General features: G+C 39.5%; 1 pseudogene across 1 annotated transcript; it reads left to right on the forward strand.

Annotated features, from left to right (window-relative positions):
* The first annotated feature begins 11,547 nt into the window (after nt 1-11,547).
* On the forward strand, nt 11,548-15,169 carry LOC100350672 (vascular endothelial zinc finger 1 pseudogene; annotated as a pseudogene). The gene has a single exon (XR_016212047.1). The product of XR_016212047.1 is annotated as a vascular endothelial zinc finger 1 pseudogene (transcript).
* Nucleotides 15,170-16,798: the final 1,629 nt, after the last annotated feature.

Genomic DNA, 16,798 nt, shown 5'->3' on the forward strand with positions numbered 1-16,798 from the left:
GATGATGGCCCAAGTGTGTGGGCCTCTGCACCCACATGGGAGACCCAGAAGGAACTCCCGGCTCCTGGCTTCGGCCTGCCAGTCCCTGCCCTGCAATTGCAGCCTTTTGGGGGAGTGAATCAACAGATAGAAGATCTCTCTCTTTGTGTCTTTCCATCTCTCTCTATAATTCTGTATTTCAAATGAACAAATAAATTTTTAAAAAATTGGAGTGAAATTTTCTGCAAGCAGAAAATTTAGAAATGGAAACAGTTGTCACAAACAAGTAATGTTGATAAAGAGGAAGCTGTTGTCATAGAGATGGAAGAGTTAGTTCAGCTGTCTGTTGCACAGAGAAAGAACTTCTCTATAAAAGTCACTCCATGAGGCTGGCACTGTGGCATAGCAGGTTAAGGTGCCACCTGCAGTGCTGGCATCCTATATGGATGCTGGTTCGATTCATGGCTGCTCCATTTCTTATCCAATTCCTTGCTAATGCACCTAGAAAAGCAACAGAAAATGGCCGAAGTGCTTGGGCTCCCGCACCCATGTGGGAGGTCCAAAAGAAGCTCCTGGCTCCTGGCTTCGGATCAGCCCAGCTCTGGCCACTGCAGCCATTTGGGGAGTGAACCAGCGGATGGGAGATCTTTCTTTCTCTCTCTCTCTATATATATATATATATAACTCTGCCTTTCAAATAAAATAAAATGAATATTTTAAAAAATATCTCAAATAAGCAAGCCATCAGTGCCCTTCAAGGAAGTAGAAAAATAACAACAAACCAAACCTCAAATTAATATAAGGGAAAAAAATAGAAAGTCACTCCACCCTCTACAGTAACAGTATGTCTGTAGATGTACCCCCTGTTGTAGAGTACAAAATTGCTGATGTGGGCATGTAAAACACTGTGCATATAAAGAAGGATTATAAGCATTCTTAAAATCCAAGGAAACATAATTGCGCACTTTCAAAACTGCTTCTGATATGGAAGAATGTAAGAGAATCTCTTCTGTAACCAAATCTGAACCTCTGAATATATAGGCATATTTTGTTTTCTGTTGATAACCTATTTTCACCCATTCTTTTCAACTTGTTTAAAGAAAAAGTCCAAATTCAAATCTGGTTTTGTTAATTTAAAATACATCTACCTTACTTAGATACTACATATGATTTTCATAACTAAAGTGGTATTAGAGGTTTTGCATCAAGTTTTTCATCTGAATTTCAAAAATTAACAAAAGAAACTTCTGTAGCACATTGGCAGAATATTTGGTCTTTTGAATCTAATAATAAAAATTGAGATTTATACTTTTTATATTTCTGTTTTTATTTCCCTTTTCATTTTGGTAGCAATTTATTTTTGCTATATTTTACAGAAACTATTTAGCCATAGCAGACTGAAATAAAAACAGAAAATTATTCTTTGCTATGGTGAAACACCATCCTAAACTAGGAACTTCCTGCACGTTGTATGGAAGACACACGAACTAGTGTGATTTCACCCCCAGGGAGGGTTGGTTGCTGTCTATTAGCCTATTGGAACAGGGAACAACCTCAGAGAGATAATAACTAGACATGTTGAAGCCAGTGGAATGATTCTAGGACCAAGAATCAGTGGTGTTTCTGTGCAGGCAATCTGATAAAAGAGGAGTTGAATTTGAGGAGGGACCATCAAACTGCCTCAGACAACTGACAGCAGATGGCACCACACAGTTCCTCATTAGGAAATAAGGAGCTGGCTGACAGCTTGGAGGGCTTAACCACTGTTTGCCATGAGCACCCTCATGACCTTCAAACTCAGGGACATTTGCTTTTTTCTCAAGTGTGCCCTATTCAAGACCCAGGGTATCAGATACTATGGTATTCTGTTAGAGAGAAAGGTCTAGGTATAGACCAAGAGGTAACACATGTCACAAAGAGAAGACTTGCAAAATATGAAGGCCTCTGGCTATTATCAAACTATAAGTCATTCATAGCAATTGAGCTGCTCAGAGATTGAAACTTGTATCTCTAATACTCACGTGTTATTTTTATAATTTTTAAAAGCAAGTTATGCAAAACCTAGTCTTCAAAACTCCCTAGCAAGATGCTCTTCTTACTTAAAACTATCAAAGCACCATGCTGCACTCTCCAGACAGGTTTCAGATCCCAGCCTAAGGCTTTTGAAAGCAGCACCTTGACCACAAACATGAACTTTGTAGCCAACAGAATTTAAATCAAATTAGGATCCCTCATAAACCACTGAATGCTATCAAACAGAGTAATTAATTATAATGGGAACCAACTCTGCTATAAAAATCAATCAGTTGAGAACACACTTTCTCCTTTCCTTTCCCCAAGATGGAGACTGCAGGAGCAAAGGTTTGCTATTAATTTAGTTAAGTCCTTAATAGAACAGGCATTTCAAAGTCTCTTTTCGAAAATCAGAGAACTGCCACTGATGTATCAAGTGGCTCCACTATGAGTGCCCTGGCTGACCCAAGGGAGAGCTTCACTCACTGTAGATACTACAACGTGCACACTTGTGGAAGCTGTGTAGTAGCATCATGCAAATTTTATGGCAAATGGAGTGCCTATCATCTTTTCCTCTCCTAAGTTTTAAAGCATATATTCTTAGAGAATTTTGCTGTGACACAGGTATCCTATTTGAACACTGGTTTGAGTCCCACCTGTACCACTTCTGATCCAGCTCCCTGATAATGCACCTGGGAAAGCAGCATACAATGGTCCAAGTATTTGAACTCCTGCCACTCATGTGGGAGACCTGGATGGAGTTCAAGGATACTGGCTTTGGCCTGGCCCAGTACTGGCCTTTGTGGCCATTTGGGAAATAAACCATCAAATGGAAGAACTCTCTCTCTCTCTCTCTCTCTCTTTCTCTCTCTTTCTCTCTCTTTCTCTCTTTCTCTTGGTGTGTGTGTGTGTGTGTGTGTGTGTATCTGTCTATCTGTGTGTGTTTGTCCCATCTATTTATGTAATTTTAACTTTCCAATACATAGATAAATTTTTTTTGCATGTTCTACATGGGTCTGTTTATTTATTTATTTATTTATTTTTTAACTTTTATTTAATGAATATAAATTTCCAAAGTACGACTTATGGATTACAATGGCTTCCCCCCATAACATCTCTCCAACCCGCAACCCTCCCCTTATCCACTCCCTCTCCCCTTCCATTCACATCAAGATTCATTTTCGATTCTCTTTATATACAGAAGACCAGTTTAGCATACATTAAGTAAAGATTTCAATAGTTTGCTCCCACACAGAAACATAAAGTGAAAAATACTGTTTGAGTACTAGTTATAGCATTAGATCTCAATGTACAGCACACTAAGGACAGAGATCCTACATGAGGAGTAAGTGCACAGTGACTCCTGTTGTTGACTTAACAAATTGACACTCTTGTTTATGGCATCAGTAATCACCCTAGGCTCTCGTCATGAGCTGCCAAGGCTATGAAAGCCCCCTGAGTTCACTGACTCTGATCATATTTAGACAAGGCCATGGTCAAAGTGGAAGTTCTCTCCTCCCTTCAGAGAAAGGTACCTCCTTCTTTGATGACCCATTCTTTCCACTGGGATCTCACCAATAGAATGCAACAACACATCAGAAAGATCATCCACCCAGACCAAGTGGGATTTATCCCTGGTATGCAGGGATGGTTTAATGTGCGCAAAACAATCAATGTGATACACCACATTAACAGACTGCAGAAGAAAAACCATATGATTATCGCAATAGACGCTGAGAAAGCATTTGATAAAATTCAACACCCGTTCATGATGAAAACTCTAAGCAAACTGGGTTTGGAAGGAACATTCCTAAATACAATCAAAGCAATCTATGAAAAACCCACAGCCAACATCCTATTGAATGGGGAAAAGTTGGAAGCATTTCCACTGAGATCTGGAACCAGACAGGGATGCCCACTCTCACCACTGCTATTCAATATAGTTCTGGAAGTTCTAGCCAGTGCTATTAGGCAAAAAAAAGAAATTAAAGGGATACAAATTGGGAAGGAAGAACTCAAACTATCCCTCTTTGCAGATGATATGATTCTTTATTTAGGGGACCCAAAGAACTCTACTAAGAGACTATTGGAACTCATAGAAGAGTTTGGCAAAGTAGCAGGGTATAAAGTCAATGCACAAAAATCAACAGCCTTGGTATACACAGACAATGCCATGGCTGAGGAAGAACTTCTAAGATCAATCCCATTCACAATAGCTACAAAAGCAATCAAATACCTTGGAATAAACTTAATCAAGGACGTTAGAGATCTCTACGATGAAAATTACAAAACCTTAAAGAAAGAAATAGAAGAGGATACCAAGAAATGGAAAAATCTTCCATGCTCATGGATTGGAAGAATCAATATCATCAAAATGTCCATTCTCCCAAAAGCAATTTATACATTCAATGCAATACCAATCAAGATACCGAAGACCTTCTTCTCAGATCTGGAAAAAATGGTGCTAAAATTCATATGGAGACACAGGAGACCTCGAATAGCTAAAGCAATCTTGTACAACAAAAACAAAGCTGGAGGCATCACAATACCACATTTCAGGACATACTACAGGGCAGTTGTAATCAAAACAGCATGGTACTGGTACAGAAACAGATGGATAGACCAATGGAACAGAATTGAAACACCAGAAATCAATCCAAACATCTACAGCCAACTTATATTTGATCAAGGATCCAAAACCAATCCCTGGAGCAAGGACAGTCTATTCAATAAATGGTGCTGGGAAATTCGGATTTCCACGTGCAGAAGCATGAAGCAAGACCCCTACCTTACACCTTACACAAAAATCCACTCAACATGGACTAAAGACTTAAATCTCTGACCTGACACCATCAAATTATTAGAGAGCATTGGAAAAACCCTGCAAGATATAGGTACCAGCAATGACTTCTTGGAAAACACCCCAGAAGCACAGGCAGTCAAAGCCAAAATTAACATTTGGGATTGCATCAAATTGAGAAGTTTCTGTACTGCAAAAGAAACAGTCAGGAAAGTGAAGAGACAACCGACAGAATGGGAAAATAGATAAATTTTTTTAAAAAATAAGTCTAAGAGCGAGAAAACTCCAACGCTTGTGATAAGTATTAAACGAGAAGAAATATCATCGAGAAGAACCAATAGGGAGGACGCAGGTCTACTTTTGACCTGAGATCCAAAAGCAACTACCCTACACATCATTTTGTGGGAGATAAAAGAATAGATGAATATAATTTAATATGAAATGATGGTACATGCCAGCTGGAACCATGAGATAGCTATAGAACTCCCAACAAGCAGCACAGAACTTAGGGAAATAATTCTCTAGGGAAAGCAGATCCAGGTTGAGTTTCTCAGCTGCTTGCATGGTACCATGGGCATTGTTTGAGGAAGACACAAGGAGAGGCAGATATATCCATGTGGTTTCAGAAATGAAGACAGGAATTGGAGAATATTTTTTTAAAAAGTCATGAAGAGTTTTCCCTATGCTCTTTAGAAATATTTTCCATTTCTTCACATTTTCTTAACCTTGCTACAAATATTTTAACCAAAATGAAACTGTATTAACAAATAACAGAACTCTAGCACACAACAAAACCTGTGGAGAACTAACTTCATTTATATTGTGCAAATAAGTGACAGGATTTTTATTGTATTTTATACAAAAGTATCAAACCATGATAGGATTAAAATAGTACAGAAAGTCATTCTTCACAGTGAGTAAGTTCAAAAACACCATAATAAACCAGTAACTTTCTGCAATTTGTGTGAAAGTTACATGAACTAGCATGATTTCACTCCCAGGGAAAGGTTAGCTGCTGTCTATTTGCCTGTTGGCACAGGGAGCATCCTCACAGATAATACCTCGACAGGCTGAGGCCAGCAGACTGACTCTAGGACCAAGAAGCAATGTCAACTCTCTTCAGGAAATCTGACAAAAAGTGAAGGAACTGAATCTGAGTGAACATCAAAAGGCCCAAGAAAATTGACAAGATGTGGGGCCACATAGCTCTTCACTGGGGAATCTTCAAGGAGCTACTTCACATCTCCAAGCATTCAACCAAGTTTGCCATGAGCACCCTGAGGACCTCATTAGCTAGGCACAGTCACTTTTGTAAAGTGAGCCCTTTCCAGGATCCCAGACATCAGACATCATGGTATTGTTAACCAGAGGAATAGATACAGACCAAGAGATAATACATGTATTATGAAGAAAGGACTTGAAAATTGTAAAGCCTCCTAGGCATTATCAAAATATAAATCACACATGATAATTTATGTGATGAAAGATTGCAAGTATGCAAACTTATATCACTAAATCACATGTGTTTCTTTTATAATTTTAAGAAAAAATTACTTTAAAATTACTTCTTTAAAACTCTAAAAACATGCTATTTTTCTTTCTCTTTTTAAAATATTTATTTCTTTATTTGAAAGGCAGAGTTAGAGAGAGACAGAGTGATCTTCCATCAGCTCTCCAAACAATCAGGATCCCAGAACTCTACTGGGGTCTCCCACATGGATACATGGCTACAAGTACTTGGGTCCTGTTCCACAGCTTTACCGGGCATATTAGCAGGGATCTGGATAACAAGTGGAGCAGCTGGGACTAGAACCAGTGCCTATATGGGATGCCGATGTTGTACGTGGCAGCCAAACTCACTGTGCCACAATACCAGCCTCAACATGCTCTTTTTAACCTCAAGATTTGAGCACTTCATTAAGTACCTTGCAGACCACAGTCAAATACTTTTTCCCTAGTACCAAGACAAACCATTTCTAAAGATGGTTTTCTGAAACAATGGTCTTTAGCAATCCAGGAGACATTCTCTCCATTGTCTCTCTTTTTCTGCATGTGCTCAGTCTTGAGGTACTTTGGAGCAGTTTCACAGTAAACCTGGTATCAGCCCTGGTCCACAAAATGTGTAATGTCAATATGCAGATATAAGACTAGAAGTTTTTGTTAACAGAAAAGAATTTTGAACAAGAAAGATTTCCTGCATTAATACTTATGCTACTTGACCTTTTATGACATAAATATGGCTTAGTGTGCAGACATTGCTGACCCTAGTCATTCAACAAATCATCTAATGACTGCAGTCCAGGTATGACTGGTAATCAGACACCACACGCATGATTGAAACGAAGCAGATGTGGTTCTTATCTTCACAGATCTTAGGGTCTCAAAGGAGGAATGAATATCAAATATACAAACACTTAAGTAAATACATAATTACTACATGTGGTAAATGTTAGAAAGAGCAGATTACTGGCTTTTCTAAGCCATCATAAAAAAAGTGGACTTATTTTCTTTTGGAAGGCAGGTTGCAGGTATCAAGTTTAGCTATAAATACTAAGATAGCAATGTATGTGCTTATTAGGTGTAAGGTTTGTATTATTATCAAACATTTTGGAAAACAAGGCATTGACTCTTTGGGAAGCATGTTCTCTGATTTTTCAATGTTTAATATTTTATTAGACCACTATGCTTTGCTTCTTTTTTCCCCCCAAGAAACCTTTTATTCAAAGAATACAAACTTCAGGCATTTCATAAGTACAACTTTAGGAATATAGTGATTCTTCCCACCACACCCATCCTCCCACCCATTCTCTTCCTGCCTCTTCCATTCCCAGTCCCATTCTCCACTAAGATAATTTTCAATTAACTTTTTACACAGAAGACCAACTCTATACTAAGTAAAGAGCTCAACAATTTGTACAAAAAGAAAAAATTGTTCCTCAACAGTTGAGGCAAGAGCTGTTCAAAGTCATTACATCTAGAATTTAATTTAACTTTTTCTTTAGAAACTTAATTAACTTTAAAGCAGTACCTAAGAATGATATAACTTTGGACAGCACTTAGATATAACTATAACTTATGAGACATAAGAATATTCCCCATTTAATACATTAAAAGAGGTAAGTCCTTGAGAATAAGTTTTATCATTAATTAAGGAAGCACTTAAGAAAATAAGCAATGGAATTGGACACGTAGGCATAACTAAAATTTGAGACATAAGAATATCACCCACTTAATACACTAAAACAAAAGAAATCTTTGAGAACAAGTTTCATTGTTAACTCTCATAATACAACTCTTGAGTACAGAGGTCCTGCATGGGAAATTAGTGCACAATGACTTCTGTTAATAATTCAACATTTAACCCTCTTATATATGATGTCAGTGATCAGGTGAGGCCCTTGACATGAGCAGCCTATGCTGATCTTTGTATATATTTTTTGGTTTTAATTGTGTTGATTTCTCTCTAATTTTAATGAATTCATTTATGTTAATCATTTCGAGTTTAGTTTGCTGCAGTTTTTCTAGATCCTTGAGATGCATTGATAGCTCATTTATTTGGTGCCTTTCCAATTTCTTGATGTAGATACCAATTGCTATAAACTTTCCTCTTAACACTTCTTTTGCTGTATTCCATAAGTTTTGATATGCTGTATTATCATGGTCATTTGTTTCCAGAAACTTTTATTTCTCTTTATTTCTTCAATAACAAGGCTCTGTGCAGTTCTCAGTATTATCACAGATTCCCCCAGTAATGTCCCTCACCATATAACCAAGGAACCCTGAGCATGTGGAGCCTCCCACAGTGACTGCCCAAAGTCCCAGCCACACCCTGAGCCCTCCCAGATAGCCTCAGTGTTTCCATAGTCCTGGACCACAAGCCTCCCACAGTCAAGAGCACCCTGCCCGTGTCATTTCTCCCCACCAGAATCAGGAGTCTCTGATCGACTGGTTGCTAGGCACGGATACAAGCTGGCACAGCTATTACATATGTCCAAAATGGTGTCCACTCTCTTTTGGATTGTTACAGAATGTTATTGCAGGGTTACTGGGGAGAGAGAAATGTACTCCCTACCTTTTTTTCCTCCTCTAGTTTGGCAGGTACATTATGCCTCACAGGGATCCAAACCATACTCCCTCTAGACTCTTCCTACACCTTTATCGCCAGTGGCTCAGGGTCTGCAGTCTGGTTTTTCACTTCAAAGCTGTTACAGAGGCTCTTGGCTGCAGGGGTCCTGACTTGTGCGCATCCGCACCCTCCACACAGGTCCATAGTAACCCTCTAATTTGCGTGGATTTTCCTCGGCCATTTTCTCCCTAGCTCTTCCCTGAGACTGCACTCTTTCCACTTTTCTTTTTAAACTATCTTCTAGACTAGAGCATTAAGCTCTCTCCTTACTCTATCTTAATCCAATCCTTATGCTTTGCTTCTAACATGAGCAGCATGTAAATGTGTTTGAGCTATAATCACTCATTTTGTACTTCACTAACTCAGTAAGACATATTTAAAAACTCAGTATCTCATTCCATGCTGTCTTCAAGTCTCCTGCCTTCATTTTCTCCTGAGGAAAAACCCTGTTTCTGTTGGCCCTGCTACAGGGCAACTTGGGGCCTTGTTATGAGGATTTCCCTGCTGTAACCTGTGACACACCAGGAGCTTTCACTGCAGCCAACGTTCAAGAATTCCTGCACATCCTTTTCAACATGCACACTTGTTCACTCTAGAAAAAATGACTAAATTAAACGGAGATTCAACGCAGCACAACAAATTTGAAAGTGAAACACGAAGGTACTAAGAAGGAAGAGTATAATGGGCTTTAGAAAAGAGGGCCCTGGACCCATCTGAGAGAGTACATGAAGAAGTGATATTTAGTTTGAAATTTGAATTCTATAAGGAAAAGTTGTATTTACTGGGTAGCCCAATTTTTTAAAAAATTACAAATTAGCATAAATTGTCATTTTTAGATACTCATCTGAAGATTTAAAAAAAGCTTTCTCTTGCATCCCATTAAAGACCTATAGTAGTAATTCCATACAATAATTATTAACTATACAATAAAAGTTGACTGAACAATATTCTAAGGTCAAAGTTCCACTTACATATTATGTCCAGACAAGGGAAAAAGAACCCCAATAATATAAAACAACCTAAAACTTTTGAAAGCAGTGGCTTGATCACAAACATGAACTTTGTAACCAAACAAAATTCAAATCAAACACTGATCCCTCATAAACAACTTAATACTATTAAACAGAGCAATTACTTATAACGGGAACAAATTGCTATAAAAATCAATCCATTAAGGAGAATAAGCTTTCTCCTTTCCTTTCCTAAGGTAGAGACTGCAGGAGCAGGTGCTTGTGTGTTGGCACAGTCACTGTAGGGAGGGCACAAGGGGAGGCGGATACAGACGTGGGGTTTCAGAAAAGGAAAACAGGAGTTGGAGAGCCTTTATAGCAAAAAATAGTCATGAAGGGCTTTTCCTTTTGCCCTATAGAAATATTTTCCATTTCTTCACATATTCTTAACTCTGCAGAAAATACTTTAATGTGAAATTTAATTACATTAACAAATAATGCAATCCTAAAAAGCAACAGAATCTGTGAATAACTGCCCCCATTTAACTGCTTTACCTATAATACATCTGTCCTGAGAGTGGAACTCTCTCACATTTGCTTGAAGAGATTAAACTTGAAATAGAGACAAAAGAATTAGGAAGGGCCAGTGCTGTGGCTCACTTGGCTAATCCTCCACCTGCGGCGCTGGCACCCCGGGTTCTAGTCCCAGTTGGGGCACCAGATTCTGTCCCAGTTGCTCCTCTTCCAGTCCAGCTCTCAACTGTGGCCCGGGAGGCCAGTGGAGGATGGCCCAAGTGCTTGGGCCCTGCACCCACATGGGAGACCAGGAGGAAGCACCTGGCTCCTGGCTTCGGATCGGCACAGCGCCAGCCATATTGGTCATTTAGGGGGTGAACCAACAGAAGGAAGGCCTTTCTCTCTGTCTCTCTCTCTCTCTCTCTCTCACACTGTCTAACTCTGCCTGTCCAAAAAAAAAAAAAAAAGAAAAAAAAAGAAAAAAAAAAAAGAAAGAATCTGGAAGGATTTTTTTAAACGTAGTGCTACCAGTGTAATCAAGATATTTGCCATGTGTCCCTATCTTTCATTCATTATTGTCCACCTACCAAAAAAAGTCTTTCTGGCCATGAAAATTACAAGAGTACATACATATCTCTGTATGTTTTCTTGAGTATTTGTGGAAGCTTGCTCTCATAAGGTCTGAGTTCACACACTTGCTAAAAGTTTTTTAATTATTATTTCATCTATTCATTTAGGAGCATAGTGATACTTCCCACCCACACTCCTACCCTCCTTCCTTTCGTATTCTTTTAATTTTTACAATGACATATTTTCAATTTATTTTATAATCAGAAGACTAACCCTTCACAGTAAAGAATTCAACAACTAGAAAGAACAAAAAAACACTGTTCTTCAACAGCAGAGACAAGGGCTGTAGGTCCAGCTTCCTGCTAATGTACCTGGGAAAGCAGCAGAAGATGGTCCAAGTCCTTGGGCCCCTGCCACCCACATGAGAGACCCAGAAGATACTCCTGGCTCCTGGATTTGGACCTGCTCAGCTTTAGCAGTTGCAGCCATTTGGGGAGTGAATTAGCAGATGGAAGATCTCTTTCTCTCTTACTGTAACTCTGCCTTTCAAATGACTATATAAATCTATTTTTAAAAAGGGAAAGAAAGCCGCCGCCGCCGCCGCCGCCGCTTTGTTGTCGCCTCCTCCGGCTGAGGAGGCTCCCCGAGCGGGGGGAGTGGGGAGGAGGGGGGTCGGCCGCCGCAGCCATGGAGGCCAACTGGACCGCGTTCCTGTTCCAGGCCCATGAAGCCTCCCATCACCAACAGCAGGCAGCACAGAACAGCTTGCTGCCTCTCCTGAGCTCTGCTGTGGAGCCCCCTGATCAGAAACCATTGCTTCCAATACCAATAACTCAGAAACCTCAGGCTGCACCAGAAACATTAAAAGATGCCATTGGGATTAAAAAAGAAAAACCCAAAACTTCATTTGTGTGCACTTACTGCAGTAAAGCTTTCAGGGACAGCTATCACCTGCGGCGCCACGAGTCCTGCCACAAGTTGGACCTGCTTGGATCAAGTTGGTGTCCCGGCCAAAGAAAACCCCCACCACGGTGGTTCCCCTGATCTCCACCATCGCTGGGGACAGCAGCCGAACTTCGCTGGTCTCAACCATTGCAGGCATCTTATCGACAGTCACTACATCTTCCTCGGGCACCAACCCCAGTAGCAGTGCCAGCACCACAGCTATGCCTGTGACCCAGTCTGTCAAGAAACCCAGTAAGCCCGTCAAGAAGAACCATGCTTGTGAGATGTGTGGAAAGGCCTTGCGAGATGTGTACCACCTCAATCGGCACAAGCTCTCCCACTCGGACGAAAAGCCCTTTGAGTGTCCTACATGTAATCAGCGCTTCAAGAGGAAGGATCGGATGACTTACCATGTGAGGTCTCACGAAGGAGGCATCACCAAACCCTACACTTGCAGTGTTTGTGGGAAAGGCTTCTCAAGGCCTGACCACTTAAGCTGTCACGTAAAACATGTCCATTCAACAGAAAGACCCTTCAAATGCCAAACGTGCACTGCTGCCTTTGCCACCAAAGACAGACTGCGGACACACATGGTGCACCATGAAGGCAAGGTATCATGTAACATCTGTGGGAAGCTCCTGAGTGCAGCATACATCACCAGCCACTTAAAGACACATGGGCAGAGCCAAAGTATCAACTGCAATACATGCAAACAAGGCATCAGTAAAGCATGCATGAGTGAAGAGACCAGCAGCCAGAAGCAGCAGCAGCAGCAGCAGCAACAGCAGCAGCAGCAACAGCAGCAACATGTGACGAGCTGGCCAGGGAAGCAGGTGGAGACACTGAGGCTGTGGGAAGAAGCTGTCAAAGCAAGGAAAAAAGAACCTGCTAACCTGTGCCAAACCTCCACGGCTGCTACGACACCTGTGACCCTCACTACTCCATTCAATATAACATCCTCTGTGTCATCTGGGACTATGTCAAACCCAGTCACAGCAGCAGCTGCAATGAGCATGAGAAGTCCAGTAAATGTTTCAAGTGCAGTTAACATAACCAGCCCAATGAACATCGGGCATCCTGTAACTATAACCAGTCCATTATCCATGACCTCTCCTTTAACGCTCACCACCCCAGTCAACCTCCCCACCCCCGTCACTGCCCCAGTGAATATAGCACATCCTGTCACAATCACATCTCCAATGAACCTGCCCACACCCATGACCTTAGCCGCCCCTCTCAATATAGCAATGAGGCCTGTAGAGAGCATGCCTTTCTTGCCCCAAGCTTTGCCTACATCACCGCTTTGGTAAACAGTATTATAAAGTCAAAATATGGGTTAAAGTAAATATTTACCAGCAACCTGCTCTTAGTTGATTAAAGCAAAAAGTAAACCATGAAATTGGAAGGTTTTATTCCATTAGTTAATAAGAGTGTAGTAGCATTATTTTCCAATTTGGCTGGGATTGTTCAAAGTAGGGTGTATATGTAACTTATCACTGGACCACTTTAGTTTCATCAGAAATTCCTTTTAGCTGACAGCATTGCTTAAACAGATAATTAGTTGGCAAGACGAAATGCCAGAATTAAAACCAGTCATAAAAAGGCAAAACCCACTTTAAAATAAAACAGCATTACTGTTTCTAATCCCAAGAAATCATTTTATTCTAAACACTAGCAGAGCTCTTCTCCCTATACAAAGTGGATGGCTGATTTTAACCTGAAATTCTAAATCCACAGATCGAGAGCTAGTGTAGAATTGTCTTTGTCTATTGTTTTTATAAGTAAATACATGCATTGTCATAATAAAATGCATTTCAGAGAATATGCATTTTACCTTTGGGAATATGTTAATTTCAGGCAGCATTCCCTATGGTAAAGGTGATACCAGCTCTGATATGCAAAGCATATGATAATTTATCATTCTAACTTCAACATATAATAGGGATTGTGACCTGATATTTGGAGATGTAAATATTACTCAGCATATTAATCCTGATGGAATATAGCACTGTAGTTGACTTTTTTAAAAATTTTAAAAAACAAAAAATAAAATATACAAATTGTGTTTTGGTAAAAAAAAAAAAAAGAAAAAGAAAAAGAAAAAATAAAGCCGCAGCTGACAAAGGAGAAGTCAAGTTTGCAGACAGGCAGGCTCCTAAAAATTGGAGGCCAGTGAGATTCCTGTTGAGGAGCCAAGGAGTACTTTGGAACAGTTCAAATATACTGCTTTAAATTGGAAGACGCTGGAGGCACTGGGATGTGATGCCCCTCTCTCTCCCAATCAGAACCTGTTGTTACAACAGGAACAGAGGTGTTAGTTGCTCTTTAGAGTTGATGTCTTATATTAAATTGTATACAGTTTTTATTCTAACCACTGACTAGGTAGTATGCCCCTTCAGAACAAGCAGAGTGTATCGTTTTTTTAAAAAATTCTCCTTCCATTTATTAATCACGTATTGTGCAGATTGGTTCAACTTTGTAAATATGGACATCACTTTTTTTTTTCTTTGAGAAAACACTTGTATCAGCTTTGTGGTGTTTTCAGGGAGACAGCTGTCTGCACTCCCTGTAGAAACCCAGCAATGATTGTGCATGTTGAGACATGTGCTTTTTATTTCTTAGCAGGATGTTTTATCTCTGTACATAAAGTAGAAACCAAAAGCTAGGGAAACAGATACTCTACACCATCATGCCACACTTAATATTTTTTTAAAGCATTGTGCTTGGGAAAAAAAAGTTAACTAAAACCAAGATGCTATGATTTTTTTTAAGTTGCAATATATTTTTGGTTTTTATTCATCTTTTAATCTTGCAGTTAAGAGAAATGGAAATTAGTTGTGTTAATCTTGCAGAATGTTTGCAGGACTATCAAACTGGATGACTTCCGTTTATACCCCGCTGTGTCAGTTCAAGCATCAAAATACCTTGCATCTGAGACAGACTTTCTACATCAGGGACAGGTATCTGTGTGTCATTATACAAAACAGTTCTAGGGGGTTGAACTACATAGTAAATAAATAAATAAATAGTACTTAGTGTAAAATAATTTTATAAATGATCTTTTGTACTTTAGGACATTAAATTGTACAACTTTTGTATATATAAAAGCTTAGGAACTTTCTGTTTAGCAGGAAGGCAACACATTCCTACACTTTTAATGTATATGTTTGTTATAATGTCCATGTAAACATGCCCTATGTTTGTGCCTTTTAATTAGTTTGTCTCTATAAACAAAATGTAGAGGAAAATAAAAAAAAAAAGGGAAAGAAAAATGAAAGCCTCATATCATCACACTGGTCAGCTGTCTTCCAGAGCAACTGTCACCTCTGAGACGTCCTTAGGCTGTGCTTTCCCTTTTCCTGCAGTTTCTAAAAAAAATACTGTCTGGCCCCTAGTTCACAGCTGACTCTGCTGCTGATGTTGGAGATATGGTGGAGATTATTGTGCAATGAAACATGAACAAAAAAGCATCATTAAATTTAATGTTTGACTCTGTTGCCCTGGAATCTCTGACCACTCACACTCATGATATTTCTTATTGGCTATCCCTCTTTGCATGCCTATCTCATTCAAGCCTATTATCATTCTTCTCCACACTCTTCTTCAAGCCCTCAATCTTCTGTTGCATTCACCTGTACACAAAAGTCCCAATATTTCCATTTTATAATAATGTAATTCGTTTTGTCCACACCTCTTCCATCTGATTATTTACCCAGAAGCCTTGTTCAACATTGCTTCACATGACCAGTAAGGGGTTTTTTCTACACCAGCATGAACCTCTCATTTTTCCTTGGCCAAGTGCCACAAATTATTGACAAATTCTAAAATAGCACTATTTTTTTCTGCCTGCCTAAATGGATTCTATGCATGCACTAAGGAAGCTGCACCAGAGACAACAAGTTGTAATTCCTCATCAAGGAGTCAGTTATAGCTAAGTGCCATTATAAAGTGAAAGCATTCCAAGAAAACTATCTTTCTGCTGTAGGTGATTCATAAAAACATTCTGGCTTCTTAGAAACATGAAAGAGCATCAAGTTCTGGAACATAAGATAAGGATTAGTAGTAGCATAATCATTTCAAACATGTCTGTGTTGTAGAAACTCTGTCTTTCAAACAAATAAAACCTTGGATGATTTGAGAATAAGCTGACAATATAATGCCCCACCACCCCTATATTTTTTTTCAATGATTTATTTATTTTATTTGAAAGTCAGAGCTACACAGAGAGAGGAGGCAGAGAGAGAGGTCTTCCATGCGCTGGTTCACTCTCCAGTTAGCCACAACAGCTAGAGCTACGCCGATCCAAAGCCAGGAGCTTTTTCTGAGTCTTCCATGTGGGTGCAGGGTCCCAAGGACTTGAGCCATCTTCTAATGCTTTCCCACGCCGTAGCAGACAGTTTGATTGGAAGTAGAGCAGCCAGGTCTCTAACTGGCACCCATATGAGATGCCAGTTTTACCTGCCACGCCATAGCACCGGCCCCATCCCCCAAATTGTTTTATATATATTTTACACAAAGATATTCTCATAGCACAAACATAAATATCAGGCAATTAATATTTATATTTTACCACCATGTAATTCTTGGACCCTGTTCAAGTACTCTAACTGTCTCAATAATGTTTGTAGAGCAAAAAAGTCCAATACAGAATACAAACAGTGATAGGTAACCATGTCTCACCTTTTTGACCTAGAATAGCTCTTCAGTTTATCCTTGACTTTCATGGCCTTAATATTTTGCAACTTTCATATAACCTAAAAATATTTACAAAAGAAAAGGCTTAAAATTAAAACAATGGTATTGATATAAATATTGTGACTCCCAGCAAAATGTCCAAAAGAGTTCTACTCTGAAGACTGATTATAGGAAAAACAGTTATTCACACAATCTTAGTGTTTT

The sequence above is a fragment of the Oryctolagus cuniculus genome, chromosome 8, assembly GCF_051225735.1.
Source record: "Oryctolagus cuniculus isolate XC-2025 breed Fujian yellow rabbit chromosome 8, ASM5122573v1, whole genome shotgun sequence".
NCBI classification, from domain to species: domain Eukaryota; kingdom Metazoa; phylum Chordata; class Mammalia; order Lagomorpha; family Leporidae; genus Oryctolagus; species Oryctolagus cuniculus.